The sequence below is a fragment of the Euprymna scolopes genome, chromosome 7 (genome assembly GCF_053919585.1).
Source record: "Euprymna scolopes isolate OS-2025 chromosome 7, ASM5391958v1, whole genome shotgun sequence".
NCBI lineage: Eukaryota > Metazoa > Mollusca > Cephalopoda > Sepiida > Sepiolidae > Euprymna > Euprymna scolopes.
This window is the reverse complement of record NC_136488.1, coordinates 50264516-50287977: the sequence shown is the minus strand read 5'-3', so window position 1 is coordinate 50287977 and position 23462 is coordinate 50264516. Positions and strand designations below refer to the sequence as shown.

Below are 23462 nucleotides of genomic sequence, written 5' to 3'. Positions count from 1 at the left end.
TGTAACTCTTCTGTGCTTTCAACTAACAATTTATTAAAAAAACAAAACGGTAAATTTTCACATTAGGTCCACCTCCACAATTTTTAACATGAGTAGGGAGTGTTTATTCCGAAAGTGGTTCTTAACATGGGGTGAATAGAAAAGATACCACAAAAAATTTAAATTTTAGTTGGAAAAACTATTTTAAAATAGTGCGGTACCAAAAATAAAAATAGACAGAAAAATACCTCCCTAACAAGTAAATGTTTTCAAAGGCAAGATAAGTTACTTTTCTACCTAACTGGATAATTTAGTGTTTTTTATTGGGTTTGTATTACTGTACACATAGATTCGAAAAAGTTGTAAAAAACAACTGTATAACAAATATTATCAAAGGCAAGATAAGTTACTTTTCTACCAAACTGGATCATATTTTTGTGTTTTTATTTAATGTAAAATCTTTATTCGGCTCGAAAAACACAGCGTTTACCGCTATATTTGAAAATTACAAATGGCGGCAGACTCTGTATTAAACACGATAAGTTTGGGAAAATAAGTTAAAACTAAAAACTATACAAAATACTGTTTAAAATAAAACACCGAATATATGTTATCCTATGTCACGTTAACATGTCTTGAGTGAGTTCCTGGCAGTAGTTTGTATCGTTTTTTAGTTTTAACTCATTTTCTCAAACTGAACATGTTCAACACAGCCTGCCGCCATTTGTATTTTTCAAATATACCGATAAATACTACATATTTTGGAAACGTTTAAACATTTTCCATTAAATAAAAACACTAAAATCTTATCCAGTTAGGTAAAAAGTAACTTATCTAACCTTTGATAACATTTATTTGTTATATATTTATTTTTCGACAACTTTTTCGCATCTGTGTTTAGTAATGCAAACCCTTTTTAATTAATGTGACGTTTAGTCGGCTCGAAAAATAGTGTTTATCGGTGTATTTGAAAAATACAAATGGTGGCGTACACTGTTGATTACGTTAAATTTGGGAAAATGAGTAAAAACTAAAAAAGAACAAAAAAAAAAAAACTATATAAAATACTGTCCGAAACCCAACGAATATGTCAGCCTATATCACGCTAACATATATTTGGTGGGTTTCTGACACTGTTTTGTATAGTTTTTTAGTTTTTAACTTATTTTCCCAAACTTAACATATTCCACAGAGTCCGCGACCATTTGTATTTTTCAAATGCATCAATAAACACTATGTGTTTTTCGAGCCGATTAAACACTTTCCATTAAATAAAAATTCAGTTAGGTAGAAACTTACCTTACGTTTGCTTTCATTTATTTGTTTTTGGACAACTTCTTTTAAATCTGTGTATAGTAACCCCCGTCCTACCCAAATATTAATTAAAAAGTCACATTTTTTAATACAAAAAAAAAAAATCTCGATTTAGCGTTTCAACATTTTAGCAACGTTCGGCTTAATCCACTGATTGTTGGTCGAGCCCAAGCTATGATAGACGGAAACTCCCAGGGATCCGGATCCAATTCTGCAAGAGTACCATTTTTTTTTTCATTTTCGCCTTTTTTCACTTTTTGGAGTGGATTGCTGTACTAAGAATATAAGAAACATGCATTTTCTCTTTTTATTAGATTTTTCCATTACATCAAATTGAGCCACAGCAATGCGTGGCAGGGTACAGCTAGTATGTATATATATATATATATATATATATATATATATATATATATATATATATATATATATATATATATATATATATATAGTGGCCTGGGAAGGCCACAGGAGAGATAACCGAAGCAGTAAAACTGAAGCTGACACTATATATACAAATGTATGTTAATTTGGGCATCTTTTATTGGTTTGTTGGTATTAATATTATAATCTTCAAAAAGCCTGCAATTTTTCATGTAGTTTGGTTCTATAGAACCAAAGACATGAGCATTTCAATGGGCAATTTGGTTAAAATGTTTCAATCATAGTCATTTGTTTTCCTAGTTTGCGTATGAATTACAAAATATCTGATAATTCCCCAAAACCTCTGGCCTTGATGGAGGGGAGACTAAAACTTGCTGCTATGGTTTCAAATGATTTGAAATAACAGCAAGAGGAGACTTGATTCCAATATTTCTCATCTGTCATATCTCCCCTCTTTGGTTTTCATACATAAAGTAAATTTCACAGTGTATAAGGATTATTTGATATATAAGCCTGACGAATTCTCACGAGAATGAAAAGCGGAATATTCTGTGTAGCTTAATTGCCATATATATTTTTACAACTTACTATACCTAGCTCTACCTATATATTGAGCACTGTTAAAATAAATACTGAAAAATTTACTCCTAAAATTATATCTTCGTATATTAATTTATGTGATTAAATGAAGTAATCATATATATATATATATATATATATATATATATATATATATATATATATATATATATATATATATATAATTTTGATGAGCTTTCTAATTGAGCTCTCGCTAATGTGTCGTCTCTATCCAAGCGTTATTGTGGCATGTCACAACGGATAACAGCTTTGTTTGCATCGCCTAAAGCGATATCCGATACAAAGATGCGCCAATTAGCGCATAAAAAGCCGCCAGTCGCTCGTGGGTGGTCTTGTCCGTTCAACTAGCGTCAACTATGGTAGACAAAAATGGATCCGCTTTTAAGATGCGTTCATTCAATATGCGCGTTTAGTGGTGAAAATGCTATTTCAAATTGAAACGTAACTGACAGACTTACATAAACTCCCATAGAGATGCGATGACACATCTAAGCAATTGTTTATTACAACGAGACTAGATATTTTTAGCTTGTTAAAAACAGGGAAAGTTATAGCCCGTTGACTTAGAATGGATGGTTTATACCAAATTCATGACTGAATAGGTATTAATCCCTAATTATACATCGAGCGGATACCATAATATTTAGTGCGCAGCGCCTTTACCATACATATCAAAGGGCGATACAAAATTTCAGCCAGCTTGAACCAATAGTTTCCGAGAAAACTTCTAGAGTCAGTGTGGTATTCTAGTGACTAATCCTGAACTGTGCATCGAACTTAGTTCACTGCACCTTATCACAGCAAAGGTTCATACAAAATTTCAGCCAGATCGGCTCAGTAGTTTCTTAGAAAAAGTGGAACGGGCGGATTAAACGAAATATAATATAGATGAGTTGAATAATGCAAAGTTTTGTCTTTGTTTCCTTTGTTTTGAGTCGTTTATTGGTATAAAAACAATAAAATCAACGTTTATTGGCATAGAAATAAAATCACCCTTTATTGACATACAAATAAAAAGAAAATCGTTGTTTATTGTCATACAAAAAAAAAGAAGAAAATCGAAATAATTTTCATTTTTCAATTTCAACATATTCTCGTTATTTAAAAAAAAAATGATTACTTAAAGATTGGACGCTTGTACAAAGAGAGGCCATATGTCAATTGTTTTTAATATGTCCCTTTTATAAAAAATAAAATTAATAAAAAAAAAACATATTACTTAACTGCCATGTCGAATATAGTAATATATCCAAAAATTGCGAAAATTCATCGAGTAGAAAGTTATTTATAGTTAAAAGTAATTTTTACGGAAAATTGGATAAAATTGCATTTTTCGTAGATGTTTGAGAGTAGGCCGTGAAGATTGTAGAAACAGGGGACATAACACAGAAAGTATATTTTAGATTACAACGTAATGGCGATTAACCTGTTTACGCGATAGCGATAGATTTCTTTTTTTCTTTTTTTTTTCTTTTTTACTAAAAACACAATCGCAGTTGTTCTACGCATGTGGCATAATGAATGTTCGTAATTTTTTCATATTTTACTATTTTTGACATGGCAAATAGTTAATTTTATTTATTTATTTATTTATTTTTTGCTTTAAAGGACATATTCTTTTAATCGATTTGTCGCCTCTCTTTGTAGAAGCACCAAAGATTATAATGTTGAAAATTTCTTTTAAATAAGAAAAAATATATCTAAAATATACATTTTATTCCGACAAAAAATAAAAACGTTGCATAATTTTAATTAGGTATGTCTTACAATTAAGTTTTAATTAATGCTTTTTAGATTTAATGTGGAATAAATTAGCTTACTCTTGTATATTTCCATTTAATTTAATAATTTATTTCGTACAGTAGTTAAAACTTCCGGGCCAAAACAAACCTCAATAATATACTTTAAGTAATCTTCATATTTTTCCTTAAGAACTATAGATACGTTGTTTATATCAATTGAGAAATTCCAGTATGCCTTATTTCTTAACTATTTTTTTTTTTTAGTTAGATAACTATGAATTGCATTGTAAATTCTAATGGATTTCACAAATAAGTGCTTTTGACAACAACCATCAAGATATAAAGGCCTGTTCGATTGGATGTGACGTCATGCAAAATGGTTCTAGTTGCAGTGATGAATACATGATTTTTTATATTAGAAAAGTTTTTTAAAAAAAACTAAAATTACGATTATAAAAAAAAAAGAAAGAAACATTGTTCGGTTTAAACTACTGAAATATAACTAATACTAGGAATGCTACTCTGCGTTGCTTGGAGAATAGTAAATAGATCATTTATTAATAGCAATCAATCTCGTACTATTGTCACACGCGATGGCAAATCTTACTGCAAAAAAAAAAACGCAACAACAAATCGATCTAAACCTAAAAAAAAAAATAGCAACTATGTGAATTAAATTTTACTTTTCATTAAAATTGTTCCAATATAATTTTCTTTGATATAAATCTCAACTGTCTGTTTAAATGCATGTATGTATTATGTATGTATGTCTTCCTACAACTTTCGACAGAAGGGACGGATTTTCACAAGATCGGTATTGTTTTGAAGCTTGACCCTTCGGCGACAAATTGGCTAAAAACATTAATTCCTTCACTCTCAACTTGGCACTTTTCTATAAGAAAGGGATCTCTTTTTTTCGCTAATATTTTCGAAAGTCATCCCCTCTTTTCGATTGACTAGTCTTATCTTAATTTTCCGGTTTGGCGATGGATGATACGTCAAAGACGTCACGTTTTTTTTTGTTTGTTTTTTTTTTCACGTTCTTTTCCTCCGCGTTACGGGTTCGAGCCCGCCTACTACCGATGTTTTTTTTTTTTTTTTTTTTTTTGTTTGTTTTTTGCTCAGCACACACCTCCAAACACCCGGGCAACGCCGGGCAACGCCGGGCAACGCCGGGCACCTATGCTAGTAGAATATAAAAGCAAAAACAATTATTGTGAATTTAATGTGGACTATCAATGTTCGTCTCTCAGGACGAAATTCTTTTCGGAACATATTCAGACTGGAAGAAGTAGACAACAATCTACCTTAAAATATTTGTTTTATTTACTTACTAGCAGGCCGCCTGGCATTGCCCGGTCGTAAAATACGCTTAAATATGATATTTTGATTAATACAAATTTTGTATTTATTATTATATTATATTGAACTCAAAATATAGTAATGATTTTAAAAGTTTTTAAAAAATGACGCGTGCGTGACCACCGAGAATCGAAACTAAAACGTTTAGCTTACGGTTTATTTTTTCCTTTGACATTAATGTCTGAGCTATGAGGACATGTTTGCTGCAGGGCTAAAAATTAAAACATGAACAATTAGCTATTACGTTACGCATGTATATTCGTAATGCCGTTGTTCGACCATCACCTAGCAAATTCCTTCTTTTTTTTTTTTAATTTTCACACTTTTGCACCGATTTATTTCCCCCGGCTACAACCCAAATATAAAGTTTCGCATGGGTTCGAATACTCTATATATTAAGTTTCATATCTGTATACCAAAAATTGACAGAGGAGTTTGGTAGGCAAAATTTTTAAACATATATATATATATATATAAAGATTTTTGTGCTTACTATAATCTTTTTGCGCAAATATTATGCAAGTATAAATCATGTAAAATATCTGCATGAATATAATTACACGTAATAGTTAATTAAAGATGATCATCCTATATAAAATAAAAAAAATAATAGGGAATTAATTAAAATGAATGTTTAAAAGAATATGGAAATTAACTAGATCTTTTGTAGATGGATGTAATTCCACGACCCATATATGCCAAAGTTGTATTTTCTTTTTAAATAAATAGAAAAATAAGTTTTTAATATGAATATCAATACACAAAAAAATTATAGGTGTAGATATATGGATCTATTTTCCTTAACTATGCGTTACTACCGACTAGATTATGTGCATGTCGAGTTTGAAACTTCTATCTAGCAGGCACTTACATAGAATATGCTAGGTACGCGCAAAACAAATATTGACCTCTCCCTTTACTTTAAAATTCACTAAAAAATAAGAAAATTAACCAATTTTAATTAAATTTGGAGTATTTATCAAATAATGATTACGGAATATAATGAACTCATTATTTTCATCTGAATCTCAGTGGAAATGTATTATTTTGTTTAAACAAAAACACCTTTACTAAAGTTATTTTTTTTAGTAGTAAAAAAAATGAATGAATTTATTTTGGCTTTTTTATGAAAATAAAGCATCGTAAATTGTAACAAAAAAGATAAAAGAATTTTTTCAGGAATATTACGAAAAATCCCCCAAAGTCCGTATTAATAAACTCGATATAGCTCGAAGACAAATTCATTTCTCGAACTACCGATATTATCATTGAATTATGCATTATTTATTTAATATTTTCTAACACAAAAAATTATAATTGCAAAAAATATTTCCTGTTTTTTTTAATTACATTTTTAGCCTATTTTTATATGTAAGATTTAATATTTTCCTTGCCTAAATGAATGTAAAATTGTCAGTGTAATATATTTTTATATGATCTTGAAAAAATTTTAAATTAAAAAAATGGAAAAGCGGGAATATAGAAAAATAATTAAATTAAAAAATGGTAACAACTATACAAACGTTCACAACAGGAATGTACGGATGCATGGATGGGAAAAAAAGAAAATCAATCGGTTTTACACTCCCTACCTCCCTCCAACTACCTTACGCCATTTTCAGACAGCCTTTTGACTTTCTGGGGCATTTTGGGCTTCCGTAGAATCAATACTTAGACAACTTCGTTTTGTTTTGTTTGCGCGAAGCCAGAATGTTTCACTTTTGGGGGCTAATTAAGATATTTTTTGTACAAACAAGGTGCCTTATTTATTTATTTATTTATTTATTTATTTATTTAATTCAACATCCTAGGACTTTACTAATTATCTTTGAAATAGACCCAGAAAATTAATATTTATTTTTTAAAGGATTTTTACAATGAATTTATTTAACTTGAGAATTTAGTTGAATTTGTCAGCGTCCGATTGTCGCCGTAAAAATATTTTTCATTTCAAATTTTTTTTTTTTCTTGTGTACAAATATATATATATTTTTTTTTCCTTTAGGAAATTAACTTTAGGTTTTAATCTCTAATCTTTCAAATACAATCAAAAAGTAGTCGGAAACCTATAAAAATATTATGATGAATCGGCTTTCAAAACTATGTCCCCCTATTATTTGTTTTTGTTTTGTTTTGTTTTTTTTTGTTTTTTCGCCATTGTTGCCCGTACCTAGAATATACTTCCTCGCTAACGATGTGACAGATGTGAGGAATATGAACTTGGGTTAAGCAGGAAAGTGATCCCAACTTACCTTAATTACACGCGGTGGTCAGTAAGTAGTCGGTGTCGGTGGATGGAACACTTTGCCATGTTGCGTCCCCCCCCTTTTTTTAAGGATCGCCTTCCGCAACTAATGAAGATTCTAAACAAGATAGTCAGCAACAAATTTACTTGGAGCCGGGTTCACCCAATGATTTCTTTGATATCAATAGCAAGTGGAGTAGCAACTATTTTTACCACCCGGGGTGGTCGTAACATTTGCTCCCTATCCTGCTGGCCGCTAATAGGTGGGCTTGGTATAGAACAATTATATATTATTCCATGAAACGTTTCAAGAAATTATTTTTTTTATATATAAAACGGGAGTATTCAACTTAAAATATTCATTTTCATTGGACGTAAAACTAATTCTACTGTTGAAAAAATCCGTTTAAAAACAGTATTACACACATAAAACACAAAAATATATTACGACTTTAAAAATTCAGTTTGGTATAAAATTTCAGATATTTTGTTAGCTTTTTATTATTTTAATTTATTTTTTTTTATTTTTACCTCATCAAATTGCCGTCCGAAGCGGATTGCTCCCCTCCCTTTTCTACGTCACTGTCAGTAGCATGCCGGCAGGTTCTGACGGGTCTATTAAGAGCTCTTCTGAGGAAAAAATTCAAACCACACGCCAGAAAAAGACCAACCATTTTATGGCGGAAAGGGGAGATAATTCAGGGACCACTCCCACTTTTTTATCCAAATTCAGGCTCTTCATGCCTGCGACCCTTAAAGCGTAACCGTTAACATGCTTACTAGATAATCATATGATTAAACCCAACTGATTAGTTATAATTGTCAGGCAACAGATTAACCTGGAATCTTGTCTAACATACTCAAGTAAGCGCCTATTTTGAACCATTTCTACCTAAGTGTATATCACTGCTACGTAATATGTAACACCAGGTATGGTATAAGGGCCTACTTCACAAGATGTTCAGCTACGGTATAACTGGAAATGTTTTCTCGGTCATAAAATCATTTCTCTCCGACAGGCTCATAAGAGTAGTAGTTGATGGGCAGAAATCAGAGGCCATCAATATTAATGCTGGAGTCCCTCAGGGGTCCATCCTAGGCCCAACTCTCTTCCTGATCTACATCAATGATCTCCCAAAACACATACTTAAATCATTCGTTGACATCTATGCTGATGACACGACCATCTATGGCAACACGTCAAAGGCCGTAAAGGACAAAGATTCTCTCTCCTCTGATCTTGAGCGCCTGGTACAGTGGGGGAGGAGGTGGCTGGTTACTTTTAATGCATCTAAAACCAAGCTCCTATCTTTACATCATCAACGCTCTGATCCCCATTTGGCATCAATTGATATGGGTGGCTCTCGTCTAGGGGAAGCTCCATGTTTTGATAAGCTTCTGGGCTTGACCTTTACCCCTGACCTGAAATGGAATACGTACATCAAGTCAGTTGCCGAGATCACTGAAAAAATAGTAGGATCCTTCTACCGCTCCAGAAGATATGTCACCCCTGATGCAATTCTCTATCTGTATAAAAGCCACATCTGGGCAGGAGCTGCTAAAAACAGCCTATCCTGACAGAGTACAAAATAGGCTTCGTGGTTTAGTGGGTGATGCTCTTTTCTCTTCCCTGCAACCTCTCTCCCACAGGAGAGACGTTGCGAGCCTGTGTTTGTTTTATCGTTACTACCATGGCAGGTGCTCGTTTGAACTCCAATCTCTGGTCCTCCCTCACCAATCTTTCACGAAAAACACCCGTCTAGCTGAAACCGCTGTCAAAAATTTTCCCCACTCCTTATCTGTGCCAAAAACAAAACGTAGATTCCATGAACAAAGCTTCTTTCTTAGAAGTGCATGCCTGTGGAACTCTGTTCCGGTTGCCTGTTTCCCACCTGACTACAACCTGGATGTCTTCAAGTCCAATGTGAACAAATTCCTGATGAACCGCCTCCTTAAGTAAGACACTTTATCAGATCTCCAAAACTAACGTACTGTACACACAATAGCCCTTATCCCCGAGTGGCTTCCGGGCCTTGATAAGTGGTGACCTCCTTGTAAAAAAAAAAACACCTGCATTTCTATCTTCTTATATTTACCAGGCGCATCGCTGAAGAATTACTTCTACCCGGTGAAAGAAATGGGCCAAGTTGCAACTCTATATCCCTATTACTGTAAAGGGGTGTGCATGATTAACTGTCCCAATGGCAACGTTATTAAAAAAGATGGCTGTCCAACGTGTAAATGTAAAAAGTGAGTATAAAACATTTCTTTTGAACGTACATATTCATATCTCTCTTATCGATATCGAAAAATCTGGTTTGCAGTGGAGAACGATGTTGAAACGACATCGCATCTAAAATGTTTGTGTAAAAAAGGAAATTGAAAGATAGATTAACACAACTAGATATTTGAAAGCTAGGCACGGGATGTTCAAACTTGCCTGTATCTTTGTATTAAGATAAGCAATTCAGCTTATTCGTACACAGTCTCTGGGTGTTTCTGAATACCAGGCCTAAATTAACACCGTGTAGTTTTTGTTGTTGTTGTTGTTGTTGTTGTTGTTCTTCTTCTTCTTCTTCTTCTTCTTCTTCTTCTTTTTGACTCACTAGAAGGTCACCATCAGAGATTGCTCACTGACAAAGACCGATGGTGTTCCCTGGAGTTTGGATGCCAACAAGTCTCTCCAGATTTCCAGTAATCCTCACCTCTTTCGACAACCTTTGCAAACAAATTGTCGCCATCGCAGCAGTCGCTCGTCGTTGATTTCTCGCTGACAATGACCATTGGTCTTCACTGAAATTTGTGTGATAATAAGCATCTCCAACTTTCCAGCCTCCTCCCCGCACTTATCCAGTGGAGGTCTTGTCAGTGCTTTCACTCTTCTGTGTTTCCATCCTCCTTAATACTTGGACTATTTGAGGGTGGGAGATATGGACAGGGTGAAGATAAAGGAGATGAGAAACAGGGCATATTGCCACTTGGACATAAGGGATTACTATTTGGAATCATGTCTAACAAGGTATTGAGTATGAGTTGAGTGGCGAGATGTCTGTTCACATTACATTTAAACTTCTGCGTATTAGTACAATCAAGAAAGCAGGAAACAGGAAATTCTAACGTCAAGCAGTCTGAGAAGAAACTATTAGAGTAGAAGTTTTTCCGACATCTATTAGTAGTGAAGGGGCGGAATTTTGCAGCTTGTCGGATTGGTCGGGAGTATGTAAGCCGAGGGGGGCACAAATACTATGAGTTCATCAGAGCACATTCCATTAAAATACTTGTAAAACAGGCACAGGGATGCAACATTGTGATGATGTGAGAGAAGTAGTTTGTTTTTCTCTAGTCAATTGATATAGAAATCAATCCTGATATTTTTTATGTAAATAACCAAAAGTATACTCCATCTGATCGCATATTTTGTTTCTATATATGAAGAAATAGCATATACTACACCTCACTCTAAAAAAGGAGAGGGATAATGCATGGGATGGTTGTATAATGACAAAGTAACATATACTACACTATCCAAATGAAGGGGCTAATACTTGAGAATATGGTCTCATATCAACAGAGCAGATACTACATTATCCTATAAAAAAAGATGGTAATCCCCGGGAGGATGGTCTTATTAACAAAGAACAGATACTATACTACCACCCACGCACACAAAGAAGAGGGTGATCTCATGACAACAGAACTGATACTACATTACATCTGTAACAAAGCCACTGACAATTATGCAGATAATCAAGCCATAGTGCAAGTGTGACACCACAGCGGATTGAAGGAAGAGAAGAGAAAGAAAAGCGAAGAGGGGGAAAACACGTGTTGACTTGGGGGGGGGGGCACGTGTCGACACGGCAGAGTTTTGTTTTAAGTTGAAAACAAAAAGACCTTTATTACCGGCCGTTTCCACAACAAGTTTCCTGACACGTATTTTCCAAGCCATCAAAAATATGATCAATTAGCTGCTTAGTCTGTAGATGTAATCAGCTGTTATGTGTGTATACGACCATCCGAAAATCTTGTTAAAACTTTGGATTATAAATGAGTTCTGCATCTTGTTTAAGAGTTCCTGTTGTCAGTCACGTGGTTAAAAGAAAACTGCTGTGTGGATATGTGCTTTTTCTCCTCCCACGTCCTCACGTGCTTTCTTTTCCTTTTCTTCCTTTAATCCTAGTGTGACCTCACGCTTGTGCCACAGCTTGGTCATTTGCATACGTGTCGGTGGCTTTGTTATACATCTAAAGAAGATGGTTATACCTGGAAGGATAGTTTCGTGACACCAGAACATATACTACCCTGAATTGATCGTTGAAAGATAGTACAATAGTACAATTAACCGAAGTAATCGTGTTGTTCGGTTTCACATAGACAAATAAATACCAAATCTCCATTAGTGATAGATGTGCGTGTTGTGGACACAATATAGTCGTTTATCTCTAATAGAAACAAGAGAAGCAAATAACCAATGATCGTTTGATATGTAGAAGCGGTGGATGAATGGCAGGAACTGAAAGAGAACATCCTTTCATGGCCGGAATAATGAAGGAAAAGATTGGTCAGCAATAGCAATGTTCATTTGGTGTTATTATAGGGAATTTAATTACTATTAGCGGGGGAGGGGTGCTTACCTGATCGTAAAATACGCTTAAATTCTAATTCATACAGATTTCGTATTTATTGTTAAGTACCAATTCTCCGTTAAATATTATATTGTACTTAATATATAATACTGCTTTCAAAAAACTTTTTAAAAATGACTTGGGTGCCATCAGCTAGAATCGAAACCAAAACATTTAGTGTTCTAGTTGCGTTCCCTACCGTTTGAGCTATCGACGGATAGATAAAGATTTAAAATTAAACCACTTCAAGCTATGAATGAATTTATGCATGCGTAAAAGAAATATAAATGTGTTCGCAAGTTGAAATCAACAGTTTGCGTTTCAGTTTGCCGACGTATATCTGTACGCGTTATTCATCCATCCAAACAAAGATTTTACATCCTTGGTGTATGATTACTATTTCTTGTAAATTTCAGTGTTTTATTACAAGTAGTTTAATACTTTATCGGTTAAATATTTTCACACATGCATACATCTACTGTGTTGTTTATATAGAAGTGTTCGTTTGGGATATGTAGAAACTTTCGCGATTAGGACAAAATGGTGTCGCATCACCTCAAATATGCAAAAAAAAAATGAAAGATAGTCACATTTAGTACGCCAAGCGTTTAGAGCCAAGCGCGAAATATTAAAACGTGCGTGTCTGTGGATTAAGATGCGCTGCGATGTATTTTTATATTAATGAATACCTTTCAATTTTCAAATTTTAGACTACACGTATGTTACAGCTGGTAAGTGGCGATTCGTGGCAGTTATAGCCACCAGAATCATGACGTGTACTTCTGTAACATATTTTGATTAATAAACTTTTTGTTAACTATATCACTGTTTGTCTTGATTACTGCCGATCTGCAATTTATTTATTCTTTTCTATATTATTTTTCAGTCGGCCGGATGATAAGTGATCAAACAGACAATGGGTTGTCATGGCGAAATACTTCAATATTGCAAACGGTAAGGAAACATCAAGGCACTATAATTTTATATTTTATTACTTATTTTAGTGCTTTTTTTTTACAATGTCGGTTCGACTCTTTCTGTAAACCAGTTACGGAAATGACCGAAAACTAACGACGACATGAAGTGACAATAAGCGACGAGGAAAGAAAATAAATAAAATTGTATTTACTTTTGGGGTCCTTTTGTTGGATTTTAGTTTGTTTTGTTTTTGTTTTTTTGTTTGTTTGTTTGTTTGTTTTTATTCTTGTTGTCGTTGTTTGATTGTTGTTGTTTTTTACATAGGCATCACCACTTATCAAGGTCCAGAGGCCACTCGAGGATAGGGGTTAAAAAGTGTACAGTAGTCAATTGGACAATATAGTAATCGTTAGTAATGGAAATTCGGTAAGTGGGACGGCTCATCAAAAACTTGTTTACGTTGGACTTGAAGACAACCATATTGTAGTCAGCTGGAAAGCAGGAAAACGGAAGGCAGTTCCACGGGCGTGCAATTCTAATAAATAAGCTTTGCTCATGGAATCTACGTTTAGGTTTAGGCACAGATAAAGAGTGGTGGAAATTATTGATAGTGTTTTCAACTAGATGAGTGTTTCTTGTGAAAATTTGGCAAGGGGGGACCATAGATTGAAGCTCAGTCGAGCACTTGCCATGAAAATAGCGATAAAGCAAAGAAAAACTGTGAGAAAGAGGTTGTAGGGAAGAGAAAGAGGCATCTCCTACGAAGCTACGAAGTCTATTTTGGACTCTATCAAGACAGGATAAGTCTTTTCTAGCAGCTCCTGTCCATATGTGGCAACAGTACTCCATCCTTGGACGTAGTTGCACTTATATTATATAACCACTGTACCATTTCACTTTCAGATAATATTATGGTATGGTAGGTGTTCAATTACATATATAATTCATTTTATAACAACTATCACTATACATTAATTCGATCGCCCATTGATGTCTGCAGTTTCATGGATGCATTAGAAATCCAACATATTCGAAGGGTCGCTAACCATTTAGAGCATTTTCATAAATTTCCAGGTATCGATGGCCGATCGAATAAATGTATAGTGTTATATATATATATATATATATATATATATATATATATATATATATATATATATATATATAAGCACGTAGTAATTATTAATTAATAATTAATAAATAATATTTAATATTTCAGATGACGTGATATTGTAAACAAACATAGACGGAATTTGATGAACGACATTATCATTATTATTTCTTATTTATTTATTATTATTATTATTATTATTATTATTATTATTATTATTATTATTATTATTATTATTTTATTTATCTTTTATTAATTTGCGAATTAGTCCACCGGGCTAAATATTCCTCTTAATAGAGGATTGATTCTATAATAATACACACGCAATCTCATAAATTAAAATATCATGTTTAAGCGTATTGTACAACCGAGCAACGCCGGGCAGCCAGCTAGTAATATATATATATATATATATATATATATATATATATATATATATATATATATATATATATATATATATATAATGATGACATTATAAATATTTATTGATTTTAAACCATGAATGAAACTAAAATCACACTTAAGTCTATTTTTATATTTGCAAAAATATATGAAACATTACGTGGGCTTCTACGGTAATCCGACCCACACCCACACATATAATAACTCTATAGTTAAAATTTTAAATTTAAAAAGAATTGGAATAGGCAATTGTATCGGAATCGGGAAAATATTGGAATCGTCTCATCGCTAATATACAATATCCACATAAATTTAATAAGGAGATATAATATTTTATGTGTCGATTTTCAGTATTTACTTCAACGGTGCTCAATACGTGAGCAGAGCTAGGTAGCAATGCATGAAAATAGATATGGCAATTGAGCTACACATACCTTTCCGCGTTTTATCTCGGTAAGCCTTAAAGTCCATACGAGGATGAAACTTCGAATATTCTGTGTATCTTAATTGTCATATATATATATTTAAATAAGGGAGTAGTCACCAACAATGTGTATTTTTTAACATTATTTTATTATTCCGTGTCTTGGTTTTTCATTGAGAATTATGTTTGGATCATTGTAATAATGTTTTTAAGTCATTGAAATCGTTTACGCGCGTTTCAGACGGTCTGTGATGCGTCCTCGTCAGAAATTATTTTCAAATGTGTTGGAGATGTAAAAATGGCGATTTTCGTAGTTAATTTGAAGTTTTTCCAAGGGATGGAGGCTTGTAAGTGTTTATTATTCATTGGTATGCTGAATTTTTATTGCTCTTTTATTGGGCTCGTCCAGGGAGACGTTGACCTGGCTGTAGTCGCTATCTCTTTCTGCTAATGTTTTTTTTTCTTTTCCTTTAGGGTGGGGTAGGATGTGTGTGTGTGTGTGTGTGTGTGTGTGTGTGTGTGTGTGTGTGTGTGTGTGTGTGTGTGTTTGCTTTTATTGGTTTGGGAATGTGTATATTGTTTTATAGTATTTTGGGGTTATTGCTTCCTTAGGAAAGCGGCTGTGGTCCGAGGTCGTTACTAATTTGTATGTGTGGGTAGGGGGGACTGGCTCTTTTGAAATAAGGGTAGGGGTGCTTTCATTCTATTTTGATATTTATTTTTTGGATTCTTGGATTTTAGTATTGTGATTTTTCGTTTTAGCCTTTTCGGGTATTCCTTATATTATGTTTGTTTAGAAAGAGGGGTGTATTTAAAATAGGGGATTTTTTAATGTTTCTATTTATTTGTCTCCCCATGTGGGTATGGCCATATATATATATATATATATATATATATATATATATATATATATATATATATATATATATATATAAGAAACATTAGTTAATAAAACATGTTAAAAACACCTTGAAAAATAGTTAAAAACATATTTAATTTTAAAAAGGAATCACAAAATAAGTGGATAGTCCTTAATCCGCGGAGTAACATATATATATATATATATATATATATATATATATATATATAGTATACTAGCATTTCAGCCCGGGTGTTTGGATGTGTATATTGAGCAAAAAAAAAAAGTAGTAATAGGAAGGCAGGCTCGAACCCGTACCGCAAAGGAGGAACAGAACGGGGTAAAAACCTTACATCTTTGCTGTTACGACCACCGCCAAGACAGAAGTGACATTTTTTAAAATTAAGTAAAAATCTTCGATCCAAACCGATTAAAAAGCTTGCCCTATCTCTGAATACCCTTTATGTGAAATTTCAAATGTTTAGACCAGAAATTGTCTGAGTAATTTGGTAGAGACCGCAGAGGTCAAAATTTTTTTAAACTTTGACCTCTATTATGACCCCTTAACATTTATTGTTTTGGTCTCAAATCAAGTTAAGTTAGATCCATGTCCAAGGAACCTATATCTAAAATTTCAAGTGTTTAGACCTAAAATTGTCGGAGGAGTTTGGTATAGTTCTCAAAAGTCAAATCGTTGAACTTTGACCCCTTAACAGCCAAATTTCTGGCCGAAAACCGATCACAAAGATTTTCCCAAATCTCAGTACCCTGTATATCAAATTTCGAGTCTATAGACTTTAAATTGACAGAGTTATTGCGTAGGGAAATGTACACACACAGACAGACACACAGACAGACCGATACACAGACACGTTCACTTTTATAGATATATAGATATATATATATATATATATATATATATATATATATATATATATATATATATACTATGATGATATAAATTTATCAAAAATATTAAATAAACAAAACAACATACAATTACTACCTAATGAGCTACAGACCAAAGATCAAAAACCAATAGTTACATATAAACTAGGGCCAATAATACTGAGAAACTTAAAATACTTCAAGATAAGTTTGTAATAGTTCCCATTGATAAAGCGGCAAACGATATAGCTTTTATATGTAAAAAATATTATATAAAACGTTTATTGATAGAAGTAGGAATTACAGGTAACGTTTCAGATACCTATAAAGTAAGTACTATTAATTTAGATGGCATTATTCCGAATAATAGTATTATTAGTGAAAAATTAGGATTAAAGTAAGAAGAAAAAAGCAAAAAACTTCCATGTATGTATTGGATACCTAAAATGCATAAAAATCCAGTCAGCGCTTGGTTTATTGTAGGTTCAAAGACGTGCATGACTAAACCTTTAAGTAAAGCTATATCTAAAATATTTAAATTACTTATGAATCCAATAAATAATTTCCACCAGAAAAGAAAATTCTATAGTAATATTAATCTATTTTGGGTAGTAAATAATTCACAACCAGTGAAAGAAAAATTAGATAAAATAAATTCCAGAAGAAAAGAAAAATCTATAGCTAATTATGATTTTAGTACGCTATATACTAAAATTCCGCAATAAAACTTATAAAAGAATTAAATGATACTATGGATTTAGCTTTTGAAGGTGGCAAAACTCTAAAGTTTTCTGGTGTAAAAATAAAAATAGCAAAACTAGTGTTTCTAAAGGTATATTAAATATTTATAAGTCACCTTATTAAAGAATGTTATTTTCAAATAGGAAATAAAATATTACTCCAAACAATAGGTATTCCAAAAAGATTGGATCCTGCACCATTTTGGGCAAATCTGTATTTACATAGACTCGAGTCTATATATATATATATATATATATATATATATATATATATATATATATATATATATATGTGTGTGTGTGTGTGTGTGTGTGTGTGTGTGTGTGTGTGTGTGTGTGATCACAAATAAAAAATGATATATCTAAAACATATAATTTTCATGGGTGTAGGAGATTTATAGATGACCTTATATGTATAAACGGTAACGATGAATTCGAAAGAAAAACATTTTATAGATCCAAAGGAGTTAGAATTGAATTGTGAACACAGAGGACAACAGGCTACATTTCTGGATTTAGATATAAAAATTGAGGATGGGATTTTTTTATATAACATATTTGATAAAAGAAAATCTTTCCCCTTTCAAATAGTGCGTATGCCGCATAAAGATAGTACCTGCCCTGTTTTTATGTTTTATGGAACCATTATGTCAGAGCTTTTGTGAATAGCTCGCGTTACTTTAAAATTAATAGATTTTATACCACCAGTATCTAGCTTAGTAATAAGGATGATAAAACAATGTGGGGAGAAAACTAAAATATTTAAATAGTTAAATAAAGCATTTTTTATTATCCTGATGCTTTTGAATCGTTTAAAAATAGCCAGAATATATTAGTAAAGGAAATAAAAAAAACTTTATTAGTAATGTATAAAATGTATTCATAAAAAAAATGTATATATGTATAAATATTTTTAACCTTTATATACATTTAATTTTCAATAAATAAGAATGTAAACATACAAAATACTAATCATAGTGAGGGTGTTAAGTAGTCAAATGGATTAATCCTAAAGTTATAAATACAAGAATGGCAAATTAAAAAAATATATCCATTTTGAATTTGGAAACAGATGAATCTCACAGGTAAGAAATTCCTTTTTATAACATGAATAGGTTAGATAAAGTAATTAAGAATAGGGAATTAGATCTAATATTTGTAACATATTTTTTTCTCCTAAGATTAAGGGAGGTGGTGTTTGATCAACACTGCTGGTGAGCCATGATGTAATATCCTATTTTTTTTAAATCCCCGAAACAGTGTTTCATGGTAAACAACTGATGATCTCTTAAAAAAATTAATTATTATTGGTACTATAGTGAATTCGAGAGAGCAAGTTTGTGCAGTGATTGCAGGCGATTGAATGACTTACTGACTAAATGGTTTTTTAACAAATGATATTTTTTGTATAGTTTTAAAGACTATATATATATATATATACTCGCATATAAAATAATCGAAATATATATATATATATATATATATATATATATATATATATATATATATATATATATATATATATATATATATATATAAAGATAATATATAAACTCTCCGCTATTCAACAAATGCTCTTCTCTTGCAGTCACATTTATTTTTATAGCGGAAATGGAGATTTTTTAATCGCACATATAATTGCGTTCCTTTCTAAGTTCGTTTGGGTTCTGCCTCCTTCAAGAGATGGGCCTTACATGATGGTGTGGCTGAGGTTACGGCACTGTATGGTTGTACTTTCGCCATCATTGAATCTAGAAGGGAATAGGGTTATAGTTACGGTCGTTCCGTGATTGATTAAATATTTATCTATATATATAAAAATGTAACTCTTAGTTCGTTCGTAATTAATAGTCTAAATAACCACTGGAATGACTGCTTCGGCATTTTAGTATAATATGTTTACTGTACCCATGCGTGTTTTTATATATCTCTTTTTAATTATATCATTATACTTAATTTTTCTATGATAAATAGGTGGTTTTCTTTGTACGGATGGGCTATTTTTTTTTATTTGGGGACAATTATTTCACACCGCGTGCATCACGTGACATCACTAAACGGAACTTTTATATACGAAACTGACATTTTTCGTTTAAAAAATGTAATTATTTCTCTTTCGTTAATTTTTTTTTTTTTTTTAATATTTCGTGCTTTATATAAAGTACAATCGTTGAATGTTATTCTTTTGATTATATTTGTTTGGGAGAAGCACAATTTTAAAAAAAAGATTAAAACGGAGCGAAATTTAAATTTCCATCCCATTTTTACAACAAACGTAAACAAGCGCATACTTCGCAAGTTTTATCGTAAGTTAACGAGCAACCTTTAAAAATCTGGTAGCTGAGTGTCAAATCTGCTTAAAATATTGTAATATATATATATATATATATATATATATATATATATATATATATATATATATATATATATATAGTTATTTATAAAATATATATGGCGATTAAGCTACACTGGATATTCTGCGTTTCATTCAACTATAGGATTCGTCAGGCTTATGCGCGAATTCTGTATTTGCTTCTTGTTTTTATATATGTTGAGGATTTCTAGTTGGCCAATCAGCTTTCTAGTATCAACCGCGCCCCTTCCTATCAGCCAATGGGCATGCATTTTATCAAACAAAGGATCTGTTTTAGAACTAGGTTAGTGGTGTTTGGTGGCCGTTCTCCTTTTTTTTATACATATAAATATACCTATGTGTACACAATAATGCACATATATATACATAAATCCTCAACATATATAAAAACAAGAAGCAACGACAGAATTCGCGCATAAGCCTGACGAATCCTATAGTTGGATGAAACGCAGAATATTCAGTGTAGCTTAATCGCCATATATATTTTATAAATAACTAACTAGCTCTACCTACGTATTGAGCACTTTTGAAGTAAATACTTAAAGTTTACGCATAAATCTATACTTTCGTATATTAAATTTATGTGAATAAATGAAGTAGTTATATATATATATATATATATATATATATATATATATATATATATATATATATATATATATATATAACCTCTCCCTAACATACTGGCAATAATTTTGTTCCGTCCTTCCCTTGAGTGTTCTAATAAGAGGGATTGATTTACTAGGATTTGTATGAGAAGCTGGGCACTTATTAAAATTATTTAATTGTTGAATTTTTTGCATTTTGGTTAAATTTGTTAGTTTGCAATCGCTAAAAGCCCACACAAAAATTGAACAAAAGACAAAATTAAAAAGAATGGTACTCATGCAGAAATTATCCCCCCCCATACACACACACCGGATTCCAATTAGTTTAGGGTTCGACCGGCCATCATCACCGGATTCTGCCGAGCGTTGTCCAAATGTTGAAACACTAAATCAACATTTTATTTATTTTTTTGCATAATTAATTAATGATGGGAGTATTTTTTTTGTTTATTTTCTTAACATCTGTTAACAAAAAATAATTTGTACATTCTCTTGAAAAAAATGTTTTTTTCTTTTCTCTACTTTCACCTAACTATTTACAATGTTCATATAAAGCATTCATTTTTTATAATAAATATTCTGTTTTCAAAAAGAAATGTTTACTGCCAACTTTCTTTTAAAAAAAGAAAAAAAAGTGCAAGTTTTCCTGGAAAAAAAAACTTTCACCTAACAATTTATGGTAAATAATTCACCTTTTCTGGGAGGGGGGGGAACAACTTTTATTGATAAAAAAAATTGTAAAATTAATAAAATAAATAAACAATACAAAATGCAATTTTTTATGAGGAATGTGTTCCATTTTAACAAACTGAGCCACAGCAACGCGTGGTCGGTACAGCTAGTAGATTCATAAAAAGAAAACGTTTAATTTTTTTTTTTCAACCTTGTTTAAAAGTCTCATTGTTTTATTGATAAATGAATTCACATTTTCTCTATTTTTTTTTCTGTATCTTATCAGGTTCACAATTCCACGCAGCGTTTGATATGACGTCATTGCTGTGAAACTTTTTGAACTGGTCAATCCAATTGAATCTGATCACCAAAAAATATGCCCTGGGCATATACAAATCGCATCTGCTGATATTTGTCCCGATATAATTTTTGATCGGTCGACGCGTTCGTCCCGCAAAATACAACATTTGTGTGCCATCAATAGTTAATGAAACCCCAAATGTTTTCAGTAAAGGAATTTTTACTTTTTCACTCTGCACCACCTTTGTGACTTTTTGTTACGCTTCGAGTCAAATCAAACAGTGTTGGGTTTTAATTGTAGCTAAATCAAACGTAAATAAATTTGATATTTATTCTATTTTATTTTTGACTTTGTGTTTATTTATTTCAACCAAATATTTGTCTTTTATTTGCTCTAGATTCATTAAAATGCGCTCATTAAATCTATGCGTTCAGCAATTGAGAAATGTTATTTCGGTAATCTTGCAGTTTAGTTAACAACCAAATAATCGAAAATAAATAAAATATACAAATAACTTTTACCAAACGCACTGAAATTTTATTTTCTACCGACCTGTGTACTTTTAACATTCTAGAAATGTTTTGAAGACTTGGGTTCTTTTTTATTAATACAAGATAAGTTGCAATATCTTGAAACTGAATGGAAATATGTAGGCCACCATATTGCTTTTTTTACTGTTTGTAAGAGAGCTTTGAACAAAATGGCTTAGTTTGGTTGTTTTGTTTTACGGCATATCAACCCTTTCCAGGGTTTTTTATGTCGTATCAAGTAATTTTAGAAAAAATTATGCTTAAAGTTCTTTATACCTTCAAATATTTCTTTATAGTGTTTGGTTTAGTTGTTTTGTATTAGAAAATTATTGTTTTTGCTTTTTACTTTACAGAACTTGATTGAGTTTTACAAAGAGAAACTAAAAAAAAAAAGCACCAAACGTTGATGTTTTTAAGTCAAGGAACTAGTCTTCCGACAGCCTGATCTTGTAGCACCAGAGATCAAAATGGTAAGAAAGCCTCTCATTGAACAACGAGTGTGCTATTTCAAGTTTGATAATTCGTATTATTTGAATTATGCAGAATATTGTTCTCATTGTGAGTGTTATTCTCACAACGTTTCGGCCGATGTAACCTCTGAACTTCTTCGGGGGTAGCTTGTCGACCTCGGGAATCTTTCTGTCGAACTGGAATCTGCACAGAATTTAGAACGCAATGACCTATGATGTTGTTGATAAAATATTTGTGAACATTTGATTATAAGTTACATTCTTCTTAAGTTAAAAGTTCAATCCTCAGTGTAGGCGACACTGAAAATACAATTGCGAATTACTTAGAACTTCTACACAATCATGGCATGAAATGAAAGCATGCTATCCCCGTAGATTAAATAAACGATTCTGCTCGAAATTCTATCCAAATTCTCGAGTTCGACAAGATACACCTTAAAAATGCGGAGGTCACATCAGCCACAAATGTGTACAAATAACAGTCAAGATGTAGTTCGAAATAAGAATTACATTTTGTTGTCTGTGTTTTTTCAGCTGGTTTAGAACGAATCTGATGCGCCGAATCAAAAAATCACATTGGTTTAGCTCAATCAAGTCAAGTTTTTTTTTATGTCTTTTACGTTTTTTTTTGTTTTGTTTTTTACGCATGTGTGGAGCATTTTACGAGGGGCGTGCAATAAGTAATGCCCCTGACCCACTTCCCATAGCAGTAGAGCAACGAAACTTGGCACAGTTATTAGTCTTTCTCTACATAGGAACCACCCAGAGTTATGCATTTCGCCCATCGTTTGGTGCAGCTCTGGAGACCGTTTTTGTAGAACACCCCAGGTTGGTCCTCCAACCACAACGTGACTTCAGAAATCAAGGCTGCATCATCGGGGAAACGCTTTCCTTTTAAAAAACAACGTCATGGC

General features: G+C 32.2%; 1 long non-coding RNA gene across 1 annotated transcript in view; it reads left to right on the top strand.

Annotated features, from left to right (window-relative positions):
* Positions 1 to 21889, top strand: part of LOC145280230 (uncharacterized) — a 32254-nt gene extending 10365 nt beyond the window's left edge. Inside the window, exons 2-4 of the long non-coding RNA XR_013868583.1 lie at positions 9723 to 9873; positions 13135 to 13202; positions 21534 to 21889. This is a non-coding gene — a long non-coding RNA (uncharacterized LOC145280230). The remainder of the gene's footprint in view (positions 1 to 9722; positions 9874 to 13134; positions 13203 to 21533) is intronic.
* The last annotated feature ends 1573 nt before the right edge of the window (positions 21890 to 23462 follow it).